This window comes from Dasypus novemcinctus, chromosome 6, assembly GCF_030445035.2.
Source record: "Dasypus novemcinctus isolate mDasNov1 chromosome 6, mDasNov1.1.hap2, whole genome shotgun sequence".
Lineage (NCBI taxonomy): Eukaryota > Metazoa > Chordata > Mammalia > Cingulata > Dasypodidae > Dasypus > Dasypus novemcinctus.
This window is the reverse complement of record NC_080678.1, coordinates 9,238,050-9,261,046: the sequence shown is the minus strand read 5'-3', so window position 1 is coordinate 9,261,046 and position 22,997 is coordinate 9,238,050. Positions and strand designations below refer to the sequence as shown.

Sequence of the window (22,997 nt, the reverse complement as noted above, 5' to 3'; positions counted from 1 at the left end):
ACCCTGTCACCACTCATTGGTTCCTCTGGCTGTGGTGGTGCTTGTGGGAACACCGTCACATCAGCCAAGTCCCCTACCATTTCTGGTTTTACTTTCAGTGTCCTAAGCACTCTTTTGGGGATCCATGCTATGTCTGCTGCACCCAGGTTGTAGGTTGGAGATTTCTCAGGTCTTCCACAGGTTCTGATTTGATTCTAGGTGTTCTCAGCAGTCTCTTAATGCCCATTAGCGAGTCTGCTGATTCTGGTTTCTGCTTTGGAGTGTTTCTAATTTCTCTGTTGACTTGTTTCTCTTCTTTTGCGGTTTCTTGGGTCTCTCTGATACCTTCCAGCTCTACAAAGGAGTCTGCTATTTCTTTAGTTATCCTTCCCAATTTCTTGAGAAATATTAAATTCTCTCCCAGTCCCTGCTTGTGCTTTGCTTCTAGTGGTGTTTGTGGCTGCTTTTCAATGAGCACTTTTTCCATAGGTTGCGTCTTTCTGTAGGCGATTTCAGCAGTCTCTTGCTAGCTGTTAGATTTTCTTCTGGTTCTAGTATCTTTTCTGGAGTTTCCGTAAGTATTTTGAGGACTTTATCATCGTGAGTTAGTTCTTTGGGTGTTTCCATGAGTCTACTGAATGCCAGTGGCTGTTTTACTTGTTCCTGATGTGTTGTGTTTCCCCCAAGCACCATAGCAATGCTGGTTGGTGTGTGTACAGGGTCTGGTTTGTGCTGTGGAAACTTTCAACTGTCTTTGGTGATTTCATCATCATTTAATGGTGCCACTATTTCCTCTGTTGTATGCAGGACCTCTCTGATTAGAATTTGGTCTTTCATAGGTTCTGCCTTGTCTGTAGGAATGCTCTCCAGTCCCCGAAGGCTGTTGGACTTGCTACTCATCCTGTTCTGCTCTGGACTGGCCTTCTCTGGAGGTTTCTGTCAACATAATCATGGGTTATTGGTTCTGCTGCCTGTTTAGGTGTTCCAGTAGGCTCTTTGATGCCTGTCAAATGTCCTACTTGTTTTTTGTTGTTGTTAGGTGTCAACAGCCTCTGGATAGTAATTAGGTCTTCTATTGGTACACTTTTCTTCTCCAAATTTCTTCTCATGATGGGTGTTGCCTTTTCATAATTTTCTTTAGATTCAGCATATTTCTTGGCTGTTTTGATAGGTCTTTCACTTTTCTTTACCTCTCCCTTCAGATTCTTTTCCTTTGCTGGTGTCTAAGTTGTTCTCTGCTCTGTTGTTTATTGCCTTTTCATCTTTCATCTCTATACACAGCACCTACATGTTTCCAAGCTCTGGAGACCTACTAAATACATCTGCCCTTGATGTGACCATCAGAGGCCCCAACTCGGATTCTGGAGTTTTCATCCCAATGCTTGTTGTGACATGGGCCTCAGGAGATTTCACTAGTGAGTTTGCAGCTCTCTTGTCACATGACTCTTTGGTGACATTCTGAGTATTGGAAAGCACCTTCTCTTCTATAAGAAATAAAAATATATGCAATAAGTATATTGTATTCACTTTTTTCTAATTTACTTTTTTTTTTTTCATAAAATTCCAAGTTAAAGCCAATACTTCAGCTTCATTATCTGACTGAAGACACTCTGCTACTTTTATGGCTTAAAACTGTCTTACATATGAGACAGGCACCCTTAAGAATAATGTTCTTTGGTGATATATGGTGGGGTTGTACTTAGGATGCACTTAAGTGGAAGTCAGGATCTCTAGTGACTGCATTAGGGAAAAAAATCATAGTGAAAATTATGTATTCAAATTCCTTTAGAAGAGGCCTTCTGAAGATGGGCATACCATATCTGGCTGAACTGAAGACAGAAATACTTTCCTGCAAAGATAAGAAAAAGCTGTTTCCTCAATTGAAACTGCCAATGGATAACATGGCTCATATTTAATACATTTAGGGTCCGTGTTACACAGGAAACATCTGCCTTTTACCTATAAGAATCACATTCCGTGTAGCAAGCTCTTTGAGAGGAACACAGCAGCCAGCGCCAAGGGAAAGAGGAGGGCAGATTCACACCTCCCACCTCCTGCCCCCAGGATGAGCAGCAAAAACTGCAGAGTATACAAAAGTTATTCTCCTCTGTAACTGGCAATAATTTTGAGTTTGAGAAATTTCTCTATATGATGAGAAACCATTATACTTTTTTGCCCTCTCATCCCTTTTACTTAAATAAAGAATCAAAAGTATACCCAGGTAGTGTAAGTGCATCACCCAAGAATTTCTGTTTGTGGTTGCCAATGGAAGCCAACACTAGTTCAACTACTGATAGGAATCCTCCCCTTGAAACAACAGAACAGAGAAACTGGGAATCAGGGACATCTGTTATCGAGATATGCTGTGTGTTGTAAAGAAACAATACCATTCATAAGTTCCTATCCAAAAGCATCATAGTGCTAGAAAAAAGTAAACCAACCCAAATTTTCAAAAGTGCATAGCAGAGGTTCTTCTCCTGAATTACTTACTTGAAATTCCTTCGAAAGCACAATCGTGGAATATGCAGCTGTGTCTGGATATACGTTTATCTCTTAAGGTTTCTCCTCAGCTGGAGTTTTAAAATTTCGATTAGACCTGTAATATGAAAATATTTGGAAATAATTAGCATATCACTCATGCATATGCAAACCACCATCCTGGCCCTTACAACCAACCAAATGGTGAGAAATAAATAACAGATGACTCTCTACAATGCCTGAGAGATAGGGCCAGCTAGAAGAGTGATGACATTAATACTGTACTTGAGTTTTCAAAAGAGACTAAAGAGAAAATACATACATAGAGCTTTTCTTTTCCCTTTCTGCTTGGAAAGGAAATCAAATGAAGGAAGTTGTAACAGTTTGCTATTGTTATGAATTCCAAAAATAGATATTGGAGTAGGTTTGTAATCTGGTCTGTACATCGGCATGATTAAGTTATGACTGGGTCTTTGATTGGGCCACATCATTAGCCCATTGAGTTGCCCCCTCTTGATGGGTGAGGACTCATGGATAAAAGGCATAGCAAGGTACAGAGTTGGGGGCTTTTGATGTTGGAGTTTGATGCTGAGGCCTTAATCTGGAGCCCCAGGAAGTGAGCTCATAAAGGAAAGAGAAGCCAGGCCCAGGGCGAAAGGAACGCTGAGCCCAGGAAGAAGCAAGCCCTGGGAAGAAAGGAACCCTGAACCCAGAGAGGAGCAAGACCCTGGAAGGGAGGAACCCAGGAAGCCTGAACTCTCGGAGCCATCAGCAGCCATCTTGCTCCAACACATGAAAATAGACTTTGGTGAGGGAAGTAACTTACGCTTTATGGCCTGGTATCTGTAAGCTACATCCCAAATAAATACCCTTTATAAAAACAAACCAATTTCTGGTATTTTGCATCTGCATCCCTTTGGCTGACTAATACAGAAGTCAGCTTCTTTTGTCTTCCAACCTAGTACCAAAACTCAGGCACCCGCAGGATGGAAACTGCTGGTCATTAATGCCTTCCTCTCCGGCATGCAGAAACCTGGGCCCTCATGCTGTCTTCTAAAGGTCCTGGATCCCACACTTCTGGATTTTATATACAAAAAAATGTCTCCACATTTTAGAAAATGGTTTAGGACTTTCAGTACTGTGAAGTAATGATGTTTCACAAGAAGGAAAGTCTTTATTCCAATTTATTGTCAAAAAGTTGCAATTGATGTAAAGAAAAAAGAATAAAGAACTTTAAATTGAAATTTTAACTTTCTAGAAAACATGTTATCCTATGTTCTCCTTATTTTTCCTATTCTGGCATAGATGGGGGAATCACATTCTCCTTCTCGCACCCTCTGTGCAGAAGGTGCTCAGCAATAAGCCTGCTCTAAGCCCGCCAGCCACACCTGCCCACTCGCTTACAAGTCTCCTGCCGATAACACCTCGCAGGCCTCGCTGCAAATCCCAGGATTTAGTGTCAACAGATTTTGATATTTTACAATGCAAATTAATGACACCAAGGGGCAAAAATTCTTTGACTTTCTAGGAAAGTGTCTTCAAAAGAATGCCTGAAATGATCCACTCTCACATGTGCTGAGTATTGAAACTTGGACTTGTTTTTAATGGTGTGTAACATATATTAATACTGTAATACAAGTAGATAATTTATAAACATGCACACACATATATACAGTTACATATACACATATATACATATACCCGCCTATTAGATGGTATATGCTCAAGATTTTTTGTAAATAATGGAGCATGCTCTCAAAATCTGTCACCACTAGTGGCTCTAGATATTTGGGCATTTAAGGGAACTTAAATAGGATCTAACAGAAGAGGATCTTACATGGTTCTACTGGGGACCACAACAACTCTCTCTTGTGCCAATGTTGGCTCAACTGTTAGTGGTTCAAGGAAATCTTTTCACAGGGCTTGGTTTCGAGAACATATTAAGCTATTTAGAAGAACAGCAAATCTTAAAGAAGCAGGAAAGCGGACATGGTCCAATGGATACAGCATCTGTCTACCACATGGGAGGTCCACAGTTCAAACCCAGGGCCTCCTTGACCCATGTGGAGCTGGCCCACGTGCAGTGCTGATGTGCGCAGTGCTGATGCGCGCAAGGAATTCCGTGCCACATAGGGGTGTCCCCACGTAGGGGAGCCCCATGTGCAAGGAGTGTGCCCCGTAAGGAGAGCCGTCCAGTGCGAAAGAAAGTGCAGCCTGCCCAGGAATGGCGCTGCACACACAGAGAGCTGACACAACAAGATGACGCAACAAAAAGAAACACAGATTCCCAGGCCTTTGACAAGAATAGAAGTGGACACAGAAGAACACACAGCAAATGGACACAGAGAGCAGACAACTAGGGGAGGCAGGGGAGAGAAATAAATAAAAAATAAATCTTTAAAATAAAATTTGCTCCAACTGTAAGTCAATATATTCGTGTAAATTCAGGGAAAGGGACAATAATAGCAGCTTAGGCAAAAATCTGCTTTCTTGACTTTAAAGCAACTTCCAGTTGTCTATACATATGCCCCTCTCCAAGGTAAAGATTTGCATTTACCTTTTCTCACCTATCTCATACAGAACATGTGATCCCAAGAATGGGTCAGGTTCTGTCCTTTTACTCCAACTTTCTCTTCCTTATGACCCTGCTTTCTGTTTCAACCCCAGGAAGTTCACTAGGTGATATATCTTACAACCTGACTCACAGCAGACAACCAACTTTAGCATGCATCAACCCAGACACAAACAGCAGGCTTAATAGGGGTAAGATCTGTAAGGACCGAGACAGGTTATTACCTGAAAAATCTTCATTGTGGTTCTTTTTGTTCAAAACAAAAGTGTTAAACATCCTGCAGGGCCAAGCAGGAGCACTGAATTTTTCCATACGTGCTTCCCCTTTTAATACGGTACAAAGGAGAGTTTTCATGGCCTGTGTGAAATTGATTTTGAACATTGGTTGCAGGTTTCTGTAGAAAAAAATTAATGAAATTAACAAAGCTTCAAAGCATAAACCACTTAACAGGACCTCAAATAATACTGTGTACTAGAGAGCAATTCAATACCGGAACCTCCTACCTGGAGAGTATTAGTCCTTTGTTTTCTCTTAATTGGTCTTTGAAGGCTGTTTTTTACAACTGTAGTTTGTGGTTCCTTAGCAATCAGTTTTACAGCATCTTCCCATGATCTTGCCACTGTCAAAGGGAGAAATTGAAAGACTTTTCAAAAACTAACATTAAAAAGAAAAGTCACCCTAAAATATATTTGCTGATAGAACAGTAACCAATTAAATTGCCTTCAGAAGCACCACTCTGCCTTTTGGAATAATCATCTGTAAAGTATCATGTCTGCTTTTATCCCACTCTTTCTCCCGACTCTTTTAGGTGTATTTCTCTGAGGAGGAGGAGATGTGCCACTAGAGACTGAAGAAGCCTTGGATGATGTAGGGCTTTGGCCACTTGCAGCTGGAGAAACTCTCTTAGCCCTAAATGCTGAAGAGCTCAGAAACATGTTTTGTGCAGAAGTCACTTCCAAACAGATTCCCAAAGGTACTTCTTTGCCTGGTGTTTGAGGCTGTACCTGACAAAAATCAAAATGTTCATAAGAAATCTTACCAAGAATGTACTATCTCTCTAATCAATGTTAAAAACTTCTTCGATTAGGAACTTTTCTTTACATCTTTCGACCATGCTTTCACTGTGTGGTAAATCTAAGGAAGGTGTGGTGTCCATCCCACTCGGATAAAGAACAAAAAGGAGAAAATAAAAGGCAGCAAACAAAGGCAGACAAGATGGCATCAGAGGAAGGGCACACATATCATCGCTCCTACATAAAAACAGCTAAGTGGGGACAAAATCCTGCCTAAAGTGAGGTGTTTGGGGTACCCACAAAGCAGGAGGCTGCTCACATCAATCCAGAGAGAGCGGGAGAAGAGTGACCGCTCAAGGTAAAACCGCGGTGTCTACCCCTCACCAAGGGCAAGAAGCCCTAGCTTTCCAGAACCTCGCTGGTCACACAGCCTAAGGAGAAAAACGCGAAAGTGGGAGGGTGCTGGTGAAGGCTGGAGAGGGGTCCTGCCAGTGCGGTTCAATTGTCTCATTTTGCGGCTTCAATTTGAGCTTCCAGGAGCTTTCAGCTGGCTTGAGGAGAAACCAGGAAGAGTAGAGAGGCAAATCTGCTGAGGCAGCCCATTTTACGGATCCTCTGTGGGTTACATCTGGGAGAAGGTGGAGCCAGGCAATAAACGAATCCTGTGCTGCACACCTAAGGGAGGGGGCAGTAGGAAGTGCCTGATAGGCTTCCCAAGGCCTATCTAGGGATCCCAGCAAGGTGTGGGTGCTCTCTCCCAAAGAGACTGAGAGCCATTCCCTTCCGTGGTGATTTGTTTCACCAGGGTCCCATTTGGACTTCAGAGGGGACCTCTCACACGGGCTTCCTGGTGCCCTGGGAGAAAAGGAAGTGAGAAAGTGCAAAAGGAGGAAGGGCAGATTCCTAATCAGTGTATTCAATTGCAAAGTGTTTCCTGCCCCTGGAAGGGGGCTTTTTTTGAGGAGCAGGTTGATCCTGAATGTGGGTTTGCCTCAGTGGAGGAGTTTCAGCCTCAAATGTGCAAGATCTGTGGTTCAGTTCCCAGCTTAGAGTAGAGAATATTAGCTGATACTTGAAGGCACGGAAAACATAGATAATATCCTGTATTAGCTTCTCTTGGGTCTCTTATTTTCTGGAAATAAGGGCATATTTGGTTACTCCTTGCTTGAGGGCTTGTGTTTTTAATTTTCTTATTATTGTCTTTTCTCTCTCTCTCTGTCTCTCTGTCTGTCTGTCTGTCTGTCTGTCTGTCTCTCTCTCTCTCTCTCTCTCTCTCTCTCTCTCTCTTCCTTTTTTCAATCAGGTGCTGCCAGCTTGTTTATTCTTTGTTGTGCTTCATCATCCTCAACCTCATCTTTTCTGTGTATACTGATTTTGCCTACCAATGTTATCTCTTTTCCTTCCTACATCTTTCTACATTCCACCTTCTGTTTTTGTTCTTACATTCCCTCTCTTTGTTTAGCCCCCAATTTTTCTGGCTCTTTATTTCTGACACTTCTATTCTGTTTTCTATTTTTATTAACTCTTTATCTTATTGTCCTTTCTTTTCTCTTTCCCTCACTCCTGATCACTCTAGCCTTTTAATTCATTCTATATTCTTCTCCACATTCAGTTTCCCATTTCCTTGTAGGTACTCCACTTTCTTATTCCCATAATGATACACTGCTTAAATTAGTTTACTATTTATTCTCCTAGGTCTTATGAATTTCTTCTGCTAACATTTACTACTAATACTATATTTTTTCTTTTCTTATCTCTTTTGCTTTCCTTAGCCCTAATCTTTTTCCTTCAAGGTAACTTAGACAACAACAAGGTAATAGAATAAGAAGAACAAAGTGTCAAAGAGAAAAATTAACACAAACACAAAAACAGCACCTAAAAAAACCCAAAACTAGAAGGAGAAGCTAATCAACTGAAGAGCCCACTAAGACAAAATGATGACCAGAGAGCAACAAAAAAGTACAAGCCAAACCAATAATCAGGAAAACATGCTCCAGTCCAGTGAAAAAATTAAAAACCAGGAAGAGGAGAAGAACATGAAACAACCAATCAAAGCTCTCAAATCAAATATCACAGACCAACTTCATGATACCAGGAAGAGATTAAGGATATTAAGGAAACACCTGGAGGGCATACTGAAGAAATTGTAAACATACCCAAATGATAATGGATATGATAGTGATGAATGGCAGCATTCAAGATATCAAAAATATACTCTCAGCAAAAAACAACAGATTTGAAGAAGCAGAGGAAAGAATTAGAGATGTGGAAGACAGTACAACTGAAATCAAACAGATAGAACTACTGTTAGATAAAAAGCTAGAAAAAATCCAGCAGGGACTTAGGGATATGAATGACAACACAAAATGCACAAACAAATGCATTATAGGCATCCCAGAAGGAGAACAGAAGGGAAAGGTTACAAAAGGGTGTTAGAGGAAGTAATGGCTGAAAACTTCCCAAGCCTATTGAAGGAGACAGATGTATACATCCAGGTCACACAGCATACCCGAAACAGAAAAATCCCAAACAGCCTACCCAAAGACCTATACTTGTCAAATTATCCAATACTCAAGACAAAGAGAAAATACTGAAGGCAGCAAGAGAAAAGAGAACCATCACACACAAGGGAAGCTCAATAAAGGTAAGTGCTGATTTCTCATCTGAAACCATGGAGGCAAGAAGGCAGTGGTATGACATAGTGAAGGCACTAAACGAAAAAAAATTTGAGCCAAGAATACTCGATCCAACAAAGCTGGCACTCAACAATGATGGAGAGTTCAAAATACTCACAGATGAACAGAAACTAAGAGTATGCCAATAAGAAATCTGCCCTTCAAGAAATACTAAAGGGAGTTCTGCAGGAGGAAAGAAGAAAACAGGAGAGACTGTGTTGGAAGAGAGTGTAAGAACAACCAAAATGACAGAAAGAGAAATAAAAACAACAAACGACATAGACAAATCCAAAGAAAATATGGATAATGTAATTTCTTCAGAGTCATAACAGTGAATGTTAATGGATTAAACTCAGCTGTCAAGACACACAGATTGGCAGAAGGATAAGGAAATATGACCCATCTATACACTGTCTACAAGAAACCCACCTTGGGTCCAGGGATTCAAGGAGGCTGGAAGTGAATGGCTAGAAAACAAACTTACAAGCAAATAATAACCAAAGAAGGGCATGAGTAGCTATACTAATAGCAGACAAAATAGACTTTCAATGCCAAACTATTTTGAGACACAAAGATGGACTAAATATTAGCAAAAGGTAATCTTTCTAGAAGAAAGAACAATCATAAACATATATGTACCTAGTCAGGGTGCTGCAAAATATGTGAGGCAAATACTGGAAAACCTAAGTGGATGGAATAAATACCTCTACAATTATAGTGGGGGACTTTAATACACCATTATCACCATTAGACAGAACATCTCAACAGAGATCAATAAAGAAACAAAGACTTTGAAAAATATATTAGAGGATCTTTACCAAATAGACATATACAGAATACTACACCCAAATACAGCAGGATAGACATTCTTCTCAAGCACACATGGGTCATTCCCCAAGATAGACCCCATGCTAGGCCACTGAGAGAGTCTCGTTGAATTCAAAAAGACTGAAATCATACAAAATAATTTCTCTGATCACAGTGCAATGATACTGGAAATCTACAAGGGCCAGAGACCCAGATTAGGAACCAATATATGGAAGTTAAGCAACACACTCTTACATAAACAGGGGGTCAAGGAGGAAATCTCAAAAGAAATCAGTAACTACCTTGAAACTAATGAAATGACAACACAACATATCAAAACTTATGAGATGCAGCAAAACTTGTCCTGAGACGGAAATTCATAGCCATAAATTCATACACCAAAAAGAAAAAGGAGCTAAAATCAAAGACCTAACTGCACACTTGGAGGAATTAGTTAAAAAGAAATTAACAGCAAAGGAAGAAGAAAGAAAGAAATAACAAAGATCAGAGCAGAATTAAGTGAAATAGAAAATAAGAAAGAACTTGAAAAAATAAACCAAACCACAAGCTGGTTCTTTGAGAAGATCAATAAAATTGATAAACCCTTAGCTAGACTAACAAAGAAAAAAAAGAGAAGATGAAAATATACAAAATAAGAAACAAGAAAGGGGATATCACCACTGACACCACAGAAATAATGACCATAGAAGAGGGTATTTTGAAAAACTAATGCCAAAAAGGACAACAATTTAGAGGAAATAGACACATTCCTATAAACACATAAGCAGCCTACATTGACAAAAGAAGAAATTGATGATCTCAACAAACCAATCACAATAAAGAGACAGAAAGTCATTAAAAACCTCCCAGCTAAGAAGAGCTCTGGACCACAAGGATTCACAGTTGAATTACAAAAATATTCTGGAAAGAACCAACACCAGTCTTGCTTAAAATCTTCAAAAAACCAAAATAGAAGGAACATTGCTAAATCATTCTATGATACCAAAATTACCCTAATACTAAAGCCAAACAAGGGCAACATAAGAAAGTAAAATTACAGACCAGTCTCTCTAAGGAAACTTAATGCTAAAACCCTCAACAAAATACTTGCTAAACATATTCAACAGCACATCAGATGAATTAAACACCATGACCAAGTGGGTTTCAACCCTGGTATGCAAGGAAGTTTCAACATAAGAAAATCAATCGAAGTAATACATCCCATAAAGAGACTGAAAGAAAAAATTCACATGATCATATCTACAGATGCAGAAAAAGCATTTGACAAAATACAGCACCTTTCCTGATAAAAACACTGCAAAAGATAGGAATAGAAGGAAACTTTCTGAACATGATCAAGGGTGTATATGAAAAAGCCATAGCTAACATCATTTACAATGGTGAAATCCTAAAATCCTTCCCTCTACGATCAGGAATGAGACAAGGATGCTCACTATCACTGCTCCTATTTCACATCGTGTTAGAAGTACTTGCTCGAGCACTGAGGCAAGAAATAGAAATAAAAGGCATCAAAATTGGAAAGGAAGAAGTCAAAATTTCACTATTTGCAGACGACATGATCCTATACATAGAAAACCCTAAGAAATCTACAACAAAGCTTCTAGAACTTAGAAATGAGTTCTGTAAAGTTGCAGGTTATTAGATCAATGTGCAAAAATCAGTAGCATTTCTGTACACTAAAAATAAGCAATCTGAGGAGGAAATCAAGAAAAAAATACCATTCACAATAGTAAATTTTAAAAAATCAAATACCTAGGAATAAATTTAACTATAGATATAAAAACTTATATACAGAAAACTACAAAACAGTTAAAGGAAGTCAAAGAAGACTTCAAAAAATGGAAGAATATCCCCTGTTCATGGATAGGAAGACTAAATATCATTAAGACATATAGCCTACCAAAACTGTTATACAGATTTAATGCTCTCCTAAGAAAAATCAACATAGGATTCTATACTGAACTGGAAAGACTGACTGAAATTTATTTAGAAGGGAAAGAGGCCTTGAAGAGCCAAAGACATATTGATAAAGAAAAATGAAATCAGTGGATTCACAGTACCTGACTTTAAAACGTACTACAAAGCTAGAGTGGTCAAAATAGCATGGTATTGGCACAAGGATAGACACACTGACCAATAGAAATGAACTGAGAGTTCAGAAATAGATCTTTGTGTATACAGTCATCTGATACTTGACAAGGCCACAAAGCCAACTCAACTGGGAGAATGGTCTCTTCAAGAAATGGGGCTTGGAGAACTGGATATCCACATGCAAAAGAATGAGAGAGGAATACCATCTCACACCTTATACAAAAATCAACTCGAGAAGGGTCAAAGATCTAAATATAAGAGCCAAGACCATAAAGACTGTGGAATATGGTGTCAGAAAGCATCTACAGGACCTTGTAATAGGAAATGGCTTAATGAACTTCACACTCAAAGCACGAGCAGCAAATGCAAAAATAGTAAAATGGGACCTCCTCAAAAGTAAAGCCTTCTGCACTTCAAAGGAGTTTATCAAGAAAGTGAAATGACAGCATATCCAATGGGAGAAAATATTTGGTAACCATATATCTGATAGGAGCCTAATATCCAACATACGTAAAGAAATCATATTCCTCAAAAATAGAAAGACAAACGGCCCATTCAAAAAATGGTCAAGAGATGTGAACAGACGTTTCTCCAAAGAATAAATACAAATGGCTAAAAAGAACAGGAAAAGATGCTCAACATCACTAGCTATTAGGGAAACGCAAATCAAAACTACAATGAGACACCACCTCACACCCATTAGACTGGCAGCTGTTAAAAAAACAGAGGTCTACAAGCATTGGAGAGGATGCAGAATAATGGGAACCCTCATCCACTGCTGGTGGGAATGTACAAGCATCCAGCAATTCTGGAGGACAGTTTGACAGTTCCTAAAAAAACTAGCTATAGATTAGTCATATGACCCAGCAATTGCACTGCTGGGTATACTCCCAGAAGAACTGAATACAAGGACACAAACTGATATATGCACACCAATGTTCATAGTGGCATTATTCACTATTGCCAAAAGTTGGAATCAACCCAAATGCCCTTCAACAGTTAATGGATAAACAAAATGTCCTATATACACACAATGGAATACGACTCAGTCATAAGAAGGAATACAGTACTAAAACACGAGATAACATGGATAAATCTTGAGGACCTTACGTTGAGTGAAGCAAGCCAGGTATTCAAGGACAAATACTACATGACCTCTCTGAAATTAATTAAGCAAATCAAGCTGTCTCAGAGAGCTGGAGACTGGATGATAGGCTTACAGGAAATGGGGGGTGAGGGGGGAGAGGATGGTTGTGAGCTGATGCCTACATGGCAAACATCTATGATAAAGTGGAGGTAAGTAGTTGTGCAGTGAAAGGATAAGATGTGGGCATAGGGATACTATTGGGTGGGGATGTGCAGACTTGAGGGGGGCTAGGGCTGGGAGGATGGATTAGATGGTCCATGGAACTGGGGGGGAGGGCTTGGAGGGAGTGGGTGAACATGGGAGATTGTCAGGTACGTGGTTGAAACTATAATGTTGAGAAAACTCTTTAGAAAATAAAAAAAAGGAAGGGTTAATTGTTTAAGGTTTTTAATGGGGGGCATCTGGCACAGGGTGCACCTGGCGCAGGCTTCTGGGGAGTGTGTGAGTGCTCATCTTGTCCTATTGTGTTATAACAGTGGGTGGAGATATATACAAAGACAGGGAAAATGTTCCCTCTTCCTGGGGAAGAATAATATTCTCAAACACAGGAAAGGGTGACTCTGGAGAGCATGGGTGGCTCCCAATGGGTGAGGACAGACTAGAGTGTCAAGTGCTCAGCATAAATATCTATGAATCTTTTCCTTCAAGCAGTGAAGCTTCGTTGTCACTGTGGACCCTGAGGGGAGGGGGAGAGAGAAATAGAATAGATGGAAGTGGGTGTAATGGGTTCAATGGAAGTGTTCCATAAGATTGTGCAGTGATGAATATAAGCCATGTTAAATTTCACTAAAGATTTATGAAAGTGTGTACACTAAAATGTAAACCATAATATAAACCATAATGCAACCAAAAATTTAGAAAAGTGTACAGCGTAAAATATAAACCATAATGTAAGCCACAATGGAACCATGGTAGTAGCAATGTTTCAATATCTGTACATCGGTTGTAGCATATATAACATGCACAAGTATAAAGATCATTGCTAGGGAAGGGGGAAAAGGGTTTGATGTTGGGTACAATGTATATGTGACTTTACTGTGATCTAAAACCTTTTGGAAGACACAATTAATTTTTTTTAAAAAGGATGTAGATGCTGAGGAAGGAATGGAAGAGATTGTCTTGCCACTATATATGCAGGGCAACACCTATTTCTGTGATGAAAGACAAAAGGTCAAAAACAAATTTTATGGTATTTTTCATTTTTTAATACTCCAATTTACTTTTTACGTTAGTTTAGCTTTTCTAAATTATTATGTATTCTATTTCTAATCCTTAAATGTGTCAATACTATTTCATTTTCCTACTAACTGAATTTGGCAATATATTAGGCTTCATTTTTAAAGAAGTTTTGCATCACAGAAGGGTTCAACTATGGCAGGGGAGGAGCACTGGTGTGAGGTGTCATTGATGGGGGTTGCATGGATGGGAAGGAATTCCACAGGGCATGCATATAGGGTATATAGATATGTTTGGATGTTCATTGGATATTGTCAAAGTGAATAGTTACACATAACAACTGAGGAAGTGCTGAGTTCCCATCCTGGGGAGCTCTGCTGCATTCCCCAATGGAACTGCAACAACCCCCCAAGTGCAAGGACAAAGGTCAGTGAGGATGGATGGTCCAATGATGGGCCCTTGATACTGATGACTATGTTTATGAACCTGTGTGCTTGAAATTTCAACTAGGCCTAGAGCTGCAGGGTGCCTGAGAGTTACCTCCTGAGAGCTTCCATGTTCTCAAATGTGACCACTCTCTAAGCCACACTCAGGGTGTAAATGCATTACCTTCCCCCCAGTGTGGGACATGACTCCCGGGTATGAGCCTCCCTAGTCACCAGCTGGTGATGCAACTAGAAAAAGACCTTGAATAAAAGGGGGAAATGGTAAAGACAAATGAGTTTATATGGCTGTGACATCAATGAGTCAGGAGGTCATCAGTGGGGTCATGCTCACTCATGTCTCAGCAGGACCCCAGAGACAGCCAAGGTAGATACAATTCCAGCTACTGGTGCTGCTGAGGGCTATGGAGACACACTGGGTCCATGGTGATGACAGATGGCTCTAGAATCCACTGGGCTCTACTTTGAAATCTGTGCTCCTGGTTGTTATGGAGTTGGACTCAGATGTGACCTCTCTGCACATGCCTCTTCAGTCACTTTTACCAAACCTGTGATTGGTGCTGGGGTTTGTATATGCTCAGGAGACTTGAATCTCTGTACTGTCCATGTAAAAGCCAGGCCCTGGGCCTCAGCAGAGTTGTAACACCTAACCTCCAGTTCGCTGGATTTACCCAGGTCACCCGACAGGGAGGTGAGAATCGTCAATCACGACACCAGGGAACTGAGAGTGTCTACATCTGCAAGTAGGAGAATCATATCCATCAGTCATGTGGGATCTAAGTCTCCTCTCAATTTATAGGTGGAGTGGACATCACCATCCCTGGGTCCACAGGATGGAGGAATATAATATGAATTAGAGTGGACTTCCTGGTATTCTACTATAGAACTGTTGTGACTCTAGCAATGGAAGAAATTGTATCACTGTTGTGGAGATGGTGGCCACGGAAGTTGCTGAGGGCAGGGAGAGGGAGGAAGAGGTGTGTTAAGGGGAATTTTCAGGACTTGCAGTGGTCCTGAATGATATTGCAGGGACAGGTGTAGGATGTTGTATATCCTGCCATAACCCACTTAATGGACTGGGGGAAAGTGTGAACTACAATGTAAACTATGGTCTACCAGTGTGGCAGTGCTCCAGGGTGTAGTCACTAAGTGCAATTGATGTGCCTTACTTATGAAAGGGCATGTCGATGTGGGAGATTCGGGGTCAGGGGGTGAGAACGGGGTATATGGGAACCGCATATGTTTTTTAACATAATGTTTAGCATGACCTATTTATCATAAAATAAAAATACAATGAAAAAAAGAAAGGCAGCAAATTTTACTGAGTATGTCTGGTGCTAAGATGGAAGCAACGCCTGATTACTGAGAGGCAGGCGTAATCTGATTTCAGAGGAAACTCCAGCTGTGAGGGTCCAATCCCTTTAGCTTATACCAAAGTAGGGCTGCTCACCTCTGTAAGCTAGCATAAAGCAGGAAACTCTTTTGGTATAATACAGAAGTAAGGATTGCACAGGCCCTCTTATGAGCTACGGAGCCATGTGCTTTCCTAGAGATCTCAAAACAAAAGATGAGACCACAGCCTGGAGGGAGTTGATTACAAGCTTAGAGCGTTGATGATATAAAAGATGTGTTTTCAGGTGCAGATGTACCTCCGTGGTTGAGCACGTGCTTCCCACTTAAAAGGTCCTGGGTTCAATACCTGGTACCTCCTAAATAAATGATTTAAAAATAAAAGATATAGGGAAGCAGACTTGGCCCAGTGGTTAGGGCATCTGTCTACCACATGGGAGGTCCGCGGTTCAAACCCCGGGCCTCCTTGACCCGTGTGGAGCTGGCCCACGCGCAGTGCTGATGCGCGCAAGGAGTGCCTGCCACGCAGGGGTGTCCCCTGTGTAGGGAAGCCCCACGCGAGAGGAGTGCACCCTGTAAGGAGAGCCACCCAGCGAGAAAGAAAGTGCAGCCTGTCCAAGAATGGTGCTGCACACATGGAGCGCTGACACAACAAGATGACGCAACATAAAGAAACACAGATTTCCAGTGCCACAGGTAAGGATAGAAGCGGTCACAGAAGAACACACAGCGAATGGACACAGAGAGCAGACACCTGGGGGGAAGCGGGGAGGGGAGAAAAATAAATAAAAAATAAATTTTTAAAAAATAAATAAAATTTTAAAAATAAATAAATAAATAAAAGATATGGGCTTTGCCATCCAAGATTTCTCTTTCTTACCAAACAGCCAAAGACCTGAAATAGAGCCTCATAATTCATAAACTAAATAAAACAAATCATTTTTTATTGGTAAATTTTTTACTGTAATCATAAGGTAATTATTTGACCCCCTAAGAGTAATTGTCTGGTGAACTAACAACCCTTTATTGGACTAATGCCTATGATTGGACCATACTAGAACCTCGGTTAAGAACCCAGATGTAGTTCACCAGCATGCAACTAAACGAGCTTTCCTAAAATACAAAATTATAATTCCACCTGAGTCAGGAGTTTGGAAAGAATATGTACCAAGTATGTAAGCGATAACCAGGAGTAAGAATGCTAATTGTTCATGGATGAACAAGGAGGACATTAAGTTCAGTGAAGCAAGCCAGACAAAAAAGAAGAAAAACTGTATGACTGCATTACTATGAACTAAATATATTCTGTAACATATTGCATGACTGAAAAAAAGTACATGTATCGAGTACCTTTAATTGAGAAATGTTTTATTCAACTCTGCACTCTATTTTTAAATTATTTATATTTTCAATTATTAAATGTAAAAATAAAGTTTAAAAAACAAAGGATAGAATCACCATATGACCCAGCAATCCCAGTTCTAGGTATACACCCAAAAGAGAATAGAGACTCAAACAGATATTTTCACTCTGATGTTCATGGCAGCATTATGCACAATCACCAAAAGATAGGAGCAACTCGAGTGTCCATCAACTGATGAATGGATGAGCAAAATGTGGCATATATACAAAGGAATATTATGCAGCCATGAAAAGGAATGAAGTTCTGATACATATGACAACACGGATGAGCCTTGAAGGCATCATACTGAGTGAATGAAATAAGCCAGACACAAAAGGACAAATACTTTATGAGCTCACAGATATGAAATCATTACAATCAGCAACTTCATGGAGTCAGAAACTAGAGTACAGGTTACCAGGGGCCGGGGAGGGAATGGGGAATTAATGCTTAATTGGTACAGAATTTCTATTTGGGGTGATAGAAAAGTTTTGGTAATGGATGATGGTGACGTAGGACAACACTGTTAGAGTAGTTAACAGCACTGAATTACATGTATGAATATGGTTAAAAGGGGGAAATTTTAAGTTATATGATATAAAGGTTACTAAAATTTTTAAAATTACCACTTAAAAAACAATACAAAACAAAAGAATGCTAGTTATTAAACTTACCTTGATGATCTCCTTCAGAATAGTTGGAGCATGGGTTCCAGAAGATTTTCTTTCCCCTGGAGTTTCTCCTCTTTTGAGAGGTGTATTAGGAGGTAAATTTTTATCAAGTAATTCAGGTCTCAGGTGACCACCAAAGGACACCCTCCTCCTTTCCAAAGACATTTCCTCACCCTTGTTGTCATCTTAATTTAAAAAAAGAAAAAGAAAATACAATGACAGAAAAACTATACCAACACTTGATTTGTTTCAAATTACTGTTAATGACCAACCAAATTAAAAGTGACTGAAACTGAAATTCGAGGGCACACCTTCATTCTCTTACAATGCTGAAAAACCTAAAACTGCTGTAAGAAATTATGAGCGATCTGAGGATACACCATTAAAAGGTTAAGTTCACTCCCAATTTAACAGTAAAATGATTTCATTTAGAATACTGACAAGCATACCTAGACATAATTTAACAAACTGATCAGTCTAAAGCAGTTTTCACCTTGTGGGTAGTGGGGGAGGGGGCAGTTAAGGGGATAGGTGCTGTAGCAGCGACCTGAGCCAACTTCTGGAAAAAGACAAGGGCCTCGTGCCAGACCCACCTCATCTGTGAGCATTTCTGAAGATGATTCCAACAGGCCTCTCCTACAACTCACCCCCACCCTGTACCTCTGTGAGCCACCGGTCACCATAAATCCCTTGCCTCAGTGATGCTTCCCTTTATGAGACAAAGAGGGAAATTGCCGTGCACAAAGAATGCAGGTGCAGTGCACATATCTGATTTCACAGGTAGCCACCTACCTCCACCACTACTGGCCCTCTAGGGCTGAAATACAGATCACTGAATCAGGACACCGAAAACACTTTCCTTCTAAAAGCCAGCCAGGCCTGAAAAGCTCAGTAGGGCTCCCCCCACGTGCTGCACAGACCCTGTCTCAGCCACTTCTATGTGACCCTGGTTACAGTTTCTCCGTTTGTAAAATGGAGACAAGATAAGAAGTAAGTTCCCTACATCACTTCTGTGCTAAGATCTAAAGTGCTCGAGTCTGTACAGCGCATGCACTAGTGGCACCCACAGCTATAATCCATATTTTGAAAGAAAGGGCCCATCAGAAAGGCTGGGAGGAGATGACAGACACCTGAGAGCCACCCCTGCTATCCAAAGATTCCCAACAGATTTCCTTTAACTTCAACCAGAGCATCAGATTCAGGTGAGAGAGGTGTTTGTCTTCAAAATTAAGCCTCCTTTGAGAGGCAATTCTCCTATTTTCCTTCCTATTTTGTTGATGGAATAGGAGAGGTCCTTGTTTCCCTGGATCTGTCCCCTGCATCCAACTTCCCTAGCAGCCAGCATTTCTTCTACGTACCTCGTAATCATCCCGACCTTCACTACTGATCGGTGTAAATAATCAGCATGTCTGTCCTGACCCTGTACCCACCTGGCTACTGGAGTGTGGACTACAGCTAATCCTTACAGAATGATGATCTTTTGTAGATCGAAGGTGGGTGTCAAGCTTTGGGGAAAAATAAATTTAAACTTACTAGAATCTGAAAAGGAATCAACAGAATCATTGATAACAAAAATCTAACACTGGGGGTGGTCCAGGGTTTATCTGTGCAACGTTAGCCTTCAAATTCCCAGGTTTGCTCAGGGCGTCATTCTGAAGCTTCCTTTCAACTGGAGCAAGGAGTTTAGCAGGAGATGCTTGCCCTTGCAGATCTGCTTCTGTAGGTCGAGGGAGAAGTGCAACACACGTGGGAACACTCGCTCTCTTTCTGGAGGAGCGCTTTCCTGCTGTATTTCCTGAATCAGTAGCATCTGCAACTTTAACTGGTGTTTGTCCTCCAGTTATTAAGTTACTAGAAGTAACGGTTAAACTTTTTGCCTGGGAGCCTTCATTTTCCTCAAAGTTCACAGATAAACTTCCCCCAGTAGCGCCCAGTTCTTCACTCTTACGTTTTCGTGAGGAATTTTGTGGTTGTGAATATCGAACAGGGGTCTTCATTTCCATCATCTCAGCAAGAGGAACGCTAGAATTTGGGGTTCCTCTGGAAACCTGAGCAGGCTCTACCTGAGTTCCCTTTCCCTCCATCTGGGCAGATTCTCGCACACGTGCTGCAGGCCTTGCCTGCTGGCTCCTTCTAGGAGACTTTGGCCTTGATTAAGGTGGTCTCTCCCCCTGCCTCGCATTCTCTTTTCCTGATACAGGAGTCTGTGTTCCTGACCTTCTACGACGCTGAGCAACTTTTTCTTTTTGTAATTTGGCCTCTAACTCCTCTCTCATTGACCCATAGAGTTTCCTGAAGGGAGAGTCATTTTTTTCACTACTCTCCAAGCATTGCCTAGACTTCCATTCTTGATTACAGCTCACTGATGTTACCCTGGATATATCTTCTTTAAAATCCCCAACAGTGGAATCAATCAGTTGCTTTTCTGTCATTATTCTCTGCATGTTTTGAGACATGACAACTACAGCCTTTGTTAGCTGCTTGAGATGTGTTCATGGTAAAAGGATCTTCTGAGCCTTCTGAAGCCCCACCATCTCCTTTGACATTCCTGGAAGGTACTGGAGACCAGCCTAAAATCTCTTCTTCAGTGAACTTTGAATGGGCATCGCGAGCTTGATCTTTCCCATCTTGGCAACCAATTAGGAAATAAGAAACAAAAGTTGAAGATTTTCTCAATGATTACTGTATAGCATTCAACTTTTAAAATCAGTTCAAATTGCCTTATAACCTAGACTTGCACTTAATCTACAAATTATTTAATACCCAATTGTCTAATAATGTCTGAAACTAGTGATACAATCCAAATAAGCAACTTATATTACCATCCTAGAACTGATATGAGGTTATTTTAAGCTGTGATTCTACTTGGAATTAAGAGGACAGCTGAGGAAGCTAATTTATGTATACTTGAGCTCTCCTGAAAGCAGAGCAGCCCAACAATCACTTGGAAAAAAATCAGGTCAGCTTCTCTGTTTCCGTATGTCATGTTCAACAACACAACTTCAGCAGACTTATGAGACTAGATACACAGAAGAGTGATCTTTCAGCCATCCTTCCTTGCATACTGTCCCCCAGCTAGCCAATCTTGCAGGACCTTGGGACAAAAGCAAACCACGACTAATCAGGGTCATGAGAGAAACTGGATTTTAAGAGATGACATGGTGATTCCTGTGAATGGATAAAATAAGAACAGCAACTTAAATACCTCCACAAATAGTGACAGTCATCATTATCAAACTATAGAATAACACATATCAAAGATATAAATCCACATTGCTTCAGGGTAGGGGGGAAGATCCACAAAACATTAACAAAGGCAAAGACTTTAACTTTTTCAGTTTCGGGTTTCTTGCTGTCTTACCCAGTGCTCCTCAAACCGTCTATGAGAGGGACCACTTTTATTTCCAATCCGAAGTGGACCAATAATCTTGTAAAAAACCATAAAAATGAATAGGTAAAAATTAAAAGATGTATTAAATATATCCCCTTTTTCCTATTATTTTGTTCGAAGCCTTAAAATTACTGTCAAATCGCCATAATATTTTCTCAGTACTCAATTTCAAGAATAATTTATCACAGACTAATACTAAACAACTCATAGACTGAACATGGCATGTATCTAACCCACAATTCACTCAGCTGGCTTTCGGGTTGGTTCCTTTAACCAACAAGTTAGGATGGTGGCCAGTGTAGACCTGGCTCAAAAAGGAGCTTTCCCAGAGGCTGATGAGCAGCCTCGACACAGGTTGCTCCGAGAGAGAGGAGGCGGTTCCCACCTGGGGCACCGACGTGGAAACTGCCCTGCCGACTGCTAATTTCATATGTGCCTGAGCCAGCGAATTCCAACTTGCTCTTATTAGACTAGCTGGGAAGCTTCCTAAAGCACAGGGAAAATGGAAATTCTCAGGACACACCCTAAATCTACTAAATCAGAGTTGCCAAGGATGGGCCCAGAATTGTTTTAATACAGTTCATGGTATGGAAACGCCTTGTTCAACCCTGATACACTCATGTATTGTCTCCCCTTATGAAGCACAGTAACTCACTTCTAGTTTCACTGGTCCTCTATCAAAATTGAGAAGTATCTTTGATACTCAGAACCTTCACAATGTGATTATTTCAGACACTAAAAAACGGATGAGGGGAAGCAAATTTGGCCCAATGGATAGGGCATCCACCTACCACATGGGAGGTCTGCGGTTCAAATCCCGGGCCTCCCTGACCCGTGTGGAGCTGGCCCATGCGCAGTGCTGATGTGCGCAAGGAGTGCCCTGCCATGCAGGGGTGTCCCCCACGTAGGGGAGCCCACGCACAAGGAGTGCACCCCCTAAGGAGAGCCACCCAGCGCGAAAGAAAGTGCAGCCTGTCCAGGAATGGTGCCGCACACATGGAGAGCTGACATAACAAAAAGAAACACAGATTCCTGGTGCCGCTGATAAGAATAGAAGCAGTCACAGAAGAACACACAGTGAATGGACACAAAGAGCAGACAACTGGGGGGAAGGGGGAGGGAAGAGAAATACATAAATAAAATCTTTTTAAAAAAAACAAAATGGATGGGTACAATGACAGGACTGGGATACAACATAAGCCACAAAATAATATAAACAAGTTCTCAAATTTTAGTTTTTGGATTGACCAAACCACAGATGTGCAAAAAACTAATATCATGAGATACAGTAGGAATCCGTTGGGGGCCAAAGTACTCTCATTATGAATAACAAATAAGAACTATAGATTTCGATTATTTTAATATGCCCAAGCCCAATTTCTCTTAATACTTCATTAATATTCTCCTACTCTGATCATTAAGTCATATTTCTTTGATACTGGTTGAAAATAAAAAACCGTTCTTTAAAGTACATATGAATGATTGCATATCATCATGTAAAATAATCAGAGCCCACGCTCGGATATTTCCCATTACCTTGTCACGACTTCGTTCTGGAAATTCAATTGTCTTGATTCCTTTCTGATGGCTTTCACATTCAAACCTGAAGTGCACAGAATGACAGATGCAGATATAGATTAGATTCTCATAGCCTAGTTTTAAAACCTCCATATCTGCTTAATGTCCAAGGACCAAGGAAAAAACTTCATTTTTTTCATTACCTTATTCATGGAAATAAATTTACTTAGGAAAGTGTTTTTACACTGAAAACTTAGATAAGC

At 40.6% G+C, this 22,997-nt stretch overlaps 1 long non-coding RNA gene across 1 annotated transcript; it reads right to left on the bottom strand.

Annotated features, from left to right (window-relative positions):
• Positions 1-2,469: 2,469 nt before the first annotated feature.
• LOC111762267 (uncharacterized) lies at positions 2,470-22,819 on the bottom strand. Its single transcript, XR_002795427.3, has 4 exons — positions 17,829-22,819; positions 5,533-5,648; positions 5,254-5,423; positions 2,470-2,575 (listed from the first exon to the last, which is right to left on the bottom strand). It is a non-coding gene; the product is annotated as an uncharacterized lncRNA (long non-coding RNA).
• Between the last annotated feature and the right edge of the window lie 178 nt (positions 22,820-22,997).